Here is a 5,640-nt window from a genome sequence, read left to right on the forward strand (position 1 = left end):
CAACTGTCAACTTTGTCAAGGAGTACTAAACCAGTAACCAGTCACAAAATTCAGCCATATCAGAATTGGGCTTCCAGTCTTTAACTCTGTATATTAATTTGCTCCCTAAATGAGAATCATGACATGTATTTGGTATGTGAAGGTGGGCTTCTGGTTTGCTGCAGGTATCCCAAGTGGTTTCCCTGCTTGCACACTAATCCTTTGTGGGCTAGTCTCCACAGTGTGGTCAGGGAAGTCCTTAAAACACAGATTTAATCATGTCCCTCTCTCCTACCCCAGAACCTCCAATAGCTGCCATGATTTCTAAAAGCGAATCTACAATTCTCATTCTGACCTTTGAAGCCCTCTAGGACCTAGCTTCAAGGACCTTTCTTTTAATTCTTCATGCCAAGGCAGCCACATTTGCTTCTTTCCCAAAGACATTAATGGCACTCTAACCTTGGGCTTTTGTATGCAATACTCTCCTTCCAGACACAAATACAATTTGTGCTTCCAAATTTACCCCTCGAATTCTGTATGGTTGATTTAGGTCTCTGTTTACTCTCAACTCCTCAGAGAGACCCTCTATCTCTAAAGAGCACGCCACATCCACAGTCACCATTTATGTCCTTACCATCTATACTCTTAGCACCTGGAAGAGTGCCTACCAATAGTAAATCTCAGCAAATTATGTGTTAAATGAAAAATAAATAAATAAATGAATGGATGAATCCAGTTGAGAGGGAAGAGATATGGCAAGGTTGGGTTTTTGTCCATGGTAGGCTGTTCATACGGAAATATTCATAAGTATATTGGAGATGTGAATAACTACCTGTTTCGGAAGCACTTTTTTTTTTTTTTTAAGATTTTATTTATTTATTTGACAGAGAGAGGGAGAGCACAAGTAGGAAGAGCAGCAGGCAGAGGGAGAGGGAGAAGCAGGATCTCGCTGAGCAGGGAGCCTGACATGGGGCTCGATCCCAGGACCCTGGGATCATGACCTGAGCTGAAGGCAGCCACTTAACTGACTGAGCCACCCAGGCGCCCCAGAAGCACTTTCTTTCCAAGAGATTTCTAACTCTCTGGTTATTTAGGCAGTTTAAAATGGCACATGTTAAAATTCTGGCTCTAAAAAAAGTTTAAAGATGAGGATTATAGTTCATAAGAAATTAGTTCATATGAATAGTGTTTATAACCAAAAAGCACAGTTTTTCAACATCTGTTCTTCAACCCACTAGCTTGAACTAAAATACTAACACCATAGTAGCAAAGGCATGCTTTGCAACACTGGCCACATATTTTATCCAGTCGAAATTCAATTTTAATTATTAGTTTCTTCATTTATTGAACGTATTCATTTATTTGATCAAGTTCACCTCTACAGTTTAAATTGCAGCATTTCACCCACATACATTTTGTTTAAAGGAGCACATGTTACTTGCTGGAGACAAATACGTAATCCTCCTTAAAGTGGATTAAGCCTCATTATATTGAACACATGGAAAATCTTTCTAGGCAAATGCTTTAGGAAAAAAAAAATTATCTTTTCAGCATGCATGAAAACTTAAAGCTTTTTCTTTTTTTCCTACACACATTCTATTTCACGGATTTAGAAAAAAAAAAAGTTCTAAAAATGATCATTGCTTCTAACCATAAAATGAGCTCTAAGTTTCTTGTACCTGCATAGAGGAAGGAAGAACAGAGTATATCATGCTTAGATCATCTGCAATAAGAAGGAAAGGAAGAAACTTCCGAGCAAAAAGTTCCTCTCGCCACATTTTTAATGGTCCGACCCTGGCTCTTATGTGTCACAGAATTTGGTCTTTCGTTTCCTCTATATCAACCCAACAAATTTTCAATAGCATCTAAGTTTGATTTTAGTGCTTTACAGCGTAGGGACTGCTGTCACAAAAAACTGTCCCATGGGTTCTTCACAATTACCCAGTAAGGCAGGTGTTAATATTTATACCTTTTTTACATTCAATAAGCCTGAGGCTCAATGAATGGTATAGTCAAAAACCAAAGCAAGGGCATTTGATTCTGCAGCTCATTCTTTTTCCATTAAATCATGCTGTTTCTTTGATTTCTAAGATATAAAATTGCTCTGGTCATTTACCTAGCTATTCTCTCAAGCTTTCTGAGTTCAGAGCAATATTGAAAGATATGCAATAATCCTTCCCCATAATTGTCAGAGACTTCTAGCTACAAAAAGTATCACAGTTCTACATCTCTGAAGTAATACAGTAGATCTTGGGAGTTTTTAATGTCTTGATACCAGGAAAAAAATAAATTAACAAGCAAATCTGCTGCTATACTTATTCTTTTTCTCTGTTTGACATTAAGTTGGACCCACTTAAAATCTCAGTTCTTAAACAAGGATTGACAGTAATCTCAGGTCAATACAGGCTGTTGTTTTCACAGAGTGTAAGGAATGTTTTAGCTGCCTGACTTTCAGGCTGTTGGCACTTTAAATGTGGCTAGCATACATGATGTGTTTTGGGTTTAATTTAAAAGGATATTATCTTTTGATTCTGTCATTTATAGAAACAGAAATTGCAGAAACCCCTGGTAAGGGAAATTATTTCATAATTGTTTTATTTATTTATTTATTTGTAAGAGCGAGAGAGAGCGTGCACAAGTAGGGGGAAGCATGCAGAGGGAGAAGCAGGCTCCCTGGTGAGCAGGGAGCCTGATGTGGGACTCAATTCTAGGACCCTGGGATCATGATCTGAGCCGAAGGTAGATGCTTAACCAACTGAGCCACCCAGGCGTCCCTCATAATTGTTTTAATGCTCATTTTCCTACCTGTGAATAATTACTTATCCAAAGTCACCGTATCAGAAGACTTCTAGTACTTAGTCATATCCAATTCTCTTCCCCTCCTGGGTTCACACAAGGCTGAGACTTCCTACCATATCACTATTTTTGGATAATGGTTTGTGAGAAGAAATTATGAAGTATTTAATTGCTGGTCTGAGACCCTTCAGTGCTCTTTCCCGTGCCTCAGCAACTAAGGAGACATCAAGTTCCAGATGGTGTAGCTGCAAGACAGGGAAGCTTTATAGCCAGGGTCCCCATGTGGAGAAGGACACCCTGCCAAACCATATGAGCCATGTAAGCAAGAGTGAGAAATTTTGGGGGGGTAAGCTACTGAGATTTGGGGCTGTTTTGTTACTGCCTATCCTAATTAAAAATCCTAAAAGTCAAAAGAGCAAAGGAATTGGATTCGGAAGATCTGGATGACATCCAACTTAATAACTTTGTCAACTTGGGTAAGTCACTTAAATTTGTTGAGTTTCAAATGCTTCCTTTCTAAGATAGAGATGATAAAAATATTCCCTATCTACTTGAAAGAGTGGCTATGAAGATCAAATTGCATGGTGTAGTTTGAGTCACTCTACAATTTATTTTCATAAATGTGGCATATTTTTTTACTTCTTTGATATTGTGATTTTCTGATTAAGGGAATTTCTTTTCCTCATCTCCTACGTTCCATCTCCATAGAAAAAGTAGACAAGAAGACCAAAGTTAGGGTGTAGGAGTGAAGAGGATGCCACTCTTTGTTTGTTTTAATCTATTATTATAGGCATACTGCGGCTCTGGTAATTAAATTCAAGATTTCTTAGAATCAGGTATTTCAGATTCAAGTTCATGTCCATGACATCTAGCTGTATCAAATTTGTCTGTATGTTTTTCCTCTTTAGCTTTGAGCATCAGAAAACTAAGATACCCTCTTTCATTTCTTTTAGCACAATGTAGACTACAAAGTAAACTATGTGTTCAGAGAGCATCAAACCAGTTCCTATTATTTCTTAGATTCTTTTTTTTTATGCTTTAAAATATTTGTTTAGCCAAAAAAATATGGAACATTTAACAAATTTGTGTGTCACCCTTGTGCAGGGGCCATCGTAATCTTCTCTGTATCATTCCAATTTTAGTATATGTGCTGCCAAAGTGAGCACTATTTCTTGGATTCTTAAATCTGATTGCCCAGTCCAACAAAACAAAAAGACCAGCAAAGCCAGTAGGCATTCATTGGACATCTCTTTTACTGATTGGGCACAACAGAGGAGAGAAACCAACATGCAATTAACTTTCTACATTTTGAGCTATGAAATTTGACCACGTTTTGTTCCTCCCCACATAAAAGATGATGGGGATATGGTGTGACTCTTCAAGTTATCACCTGATCTCTCCACTGAGTAAGCAAAACAGTGCAGTCATTAGAGAGACACTCTAGGTAGTGACTAAAAGTGGGCTCTCTCAAGCCAGACTGAATTCCAGCTTCACTGCTAAGTTACTTTGAGCATGCAACTTCTTTATGCCCCAGGTTTTTAATCCATAAAGGGGATACAGTAATAGCACATTATTTACACAGTTTTAAAAGTTAGTGAGCTAATATATGTAGTGTTTAGAAAAAGGCCCATGACCTAGTGGACACTGTATGGCTTATTTAATACTGTCTCCTTGTAATCAAACTCCAAGCTATTCTAACACAATTTGAAGGAATGGGATGCTCTAAAAGATGGGGGTAGTTTGTGGGAAGAGAGAAAACTGAGTTTTTTTAGCAATTTTCATGAACACGCTGAAGCAACAGAAGATGCTGTTATGAACATTTTATGATCTCATGATTCACTACAGGTCTATAGAACTCCTCAACTTCTTGGGCCCCAATCTGTGTTTCTTTCTTTGGAACATCACATTTAAGTGAACCAATTATGGTTTATATCTAAACTGAAATGTAATCTGCCACAAAATTATCCCTTCTTATTTCTGATAAAAGACTTTTTTCTGGTTACTCAAACATAAGAACTCAATATGATTTTGGGTGTTTTGGTGTGTTTGGTTGGTTGTTTTGTTTTGTTTTGTTTTGGCTTTTGTTTATTCGTTTGATCCTACACCTGTGTTTCTCTCTTCTAAACCCAAACAGTAGCCAAAACTGGTCAAATACTGTCACCATAGAGTCTTTCCCACTCCCTTTCTATTGCCATTTCATAAATCCAGACCCTTATCTTCTACTGCCTCAGTGCTCTTTCTGCTACCAGTAGGTTTCACCTCCCCCTTGCTATAGTGGATAGAAGAGCTGGTTTTTATATTTCTTTCCAAGGATACAGATTTGAGAAAATAGCTACTTGGGTTCACTTCTACCACTAATTATTAAATTATTAAATTATTTAAGGAATAAATCATTAAAGTAACCAAGTGGTAGTGTTTTTTTCCTAATATGGTAAGCCACATATAAATTTAAAATAGCAATGACCAATTTTATGTATGATACATATAAACTGATTGAATGGGCACACATGCATACACACATATATACATACATAGACATGTGTATATATACAAAATGTGGCATTGCGCTCTCTCTCTCTCTCTATATATATATGTATATATATGTGTGAGTGTGTATATATATATATACATATATATATATATATATGTCTTCCTTCTTATAAGGTACAATGATTCTTCACCAATAGATATCCATGCTAGCATGAAAATAGATGTTAGTCCTGAGTTCAGATCCAATAAGAAAGTCCTGACTTTCAGATTACTATGCAAGAATTGAAGAAAAATTTGAAATGGATATCATATTTTTACTTTGGACATTTGTTAGTTGACTTGATGCATACCCTTTCTGAATTTTGTAAGGCCTCC

General features: G+C 37.0%; 1 non-coding gene across 1 annotated transcript; it reads right to left on the minus strand.

Annotated features, from left to right (window-relative positions):
- Positions 1–3,834: 3,834 nt before the first annotated feature.
- On the minus strand, positions 3,835–3,941 carry LOC118540617 (U6 spliceosomal RNA). Its single transcript, XR_004919742.2, has one exon. It is a non-coding gene; the product is annotated as a U6 spliceosomal RNA (small nuclear RNA).
- Between the last annotated feature and the right edge of the window lie 1,699 nt (positions 3,942–5,640).

This window comes from Halichoerus grypus, chromosome 9, assembly GCF_964656455.1.
Source record: "Halichoerus grypus chromosome 9, mHalGry1.hap1.1, whole genome shotgun sequence".
Lineage (NCBI taxonomy): Eukaryota > Metazoa > Chordata > Mammalia > Carnivora > Phocidae > Halichoerus > Halichoerus grypus.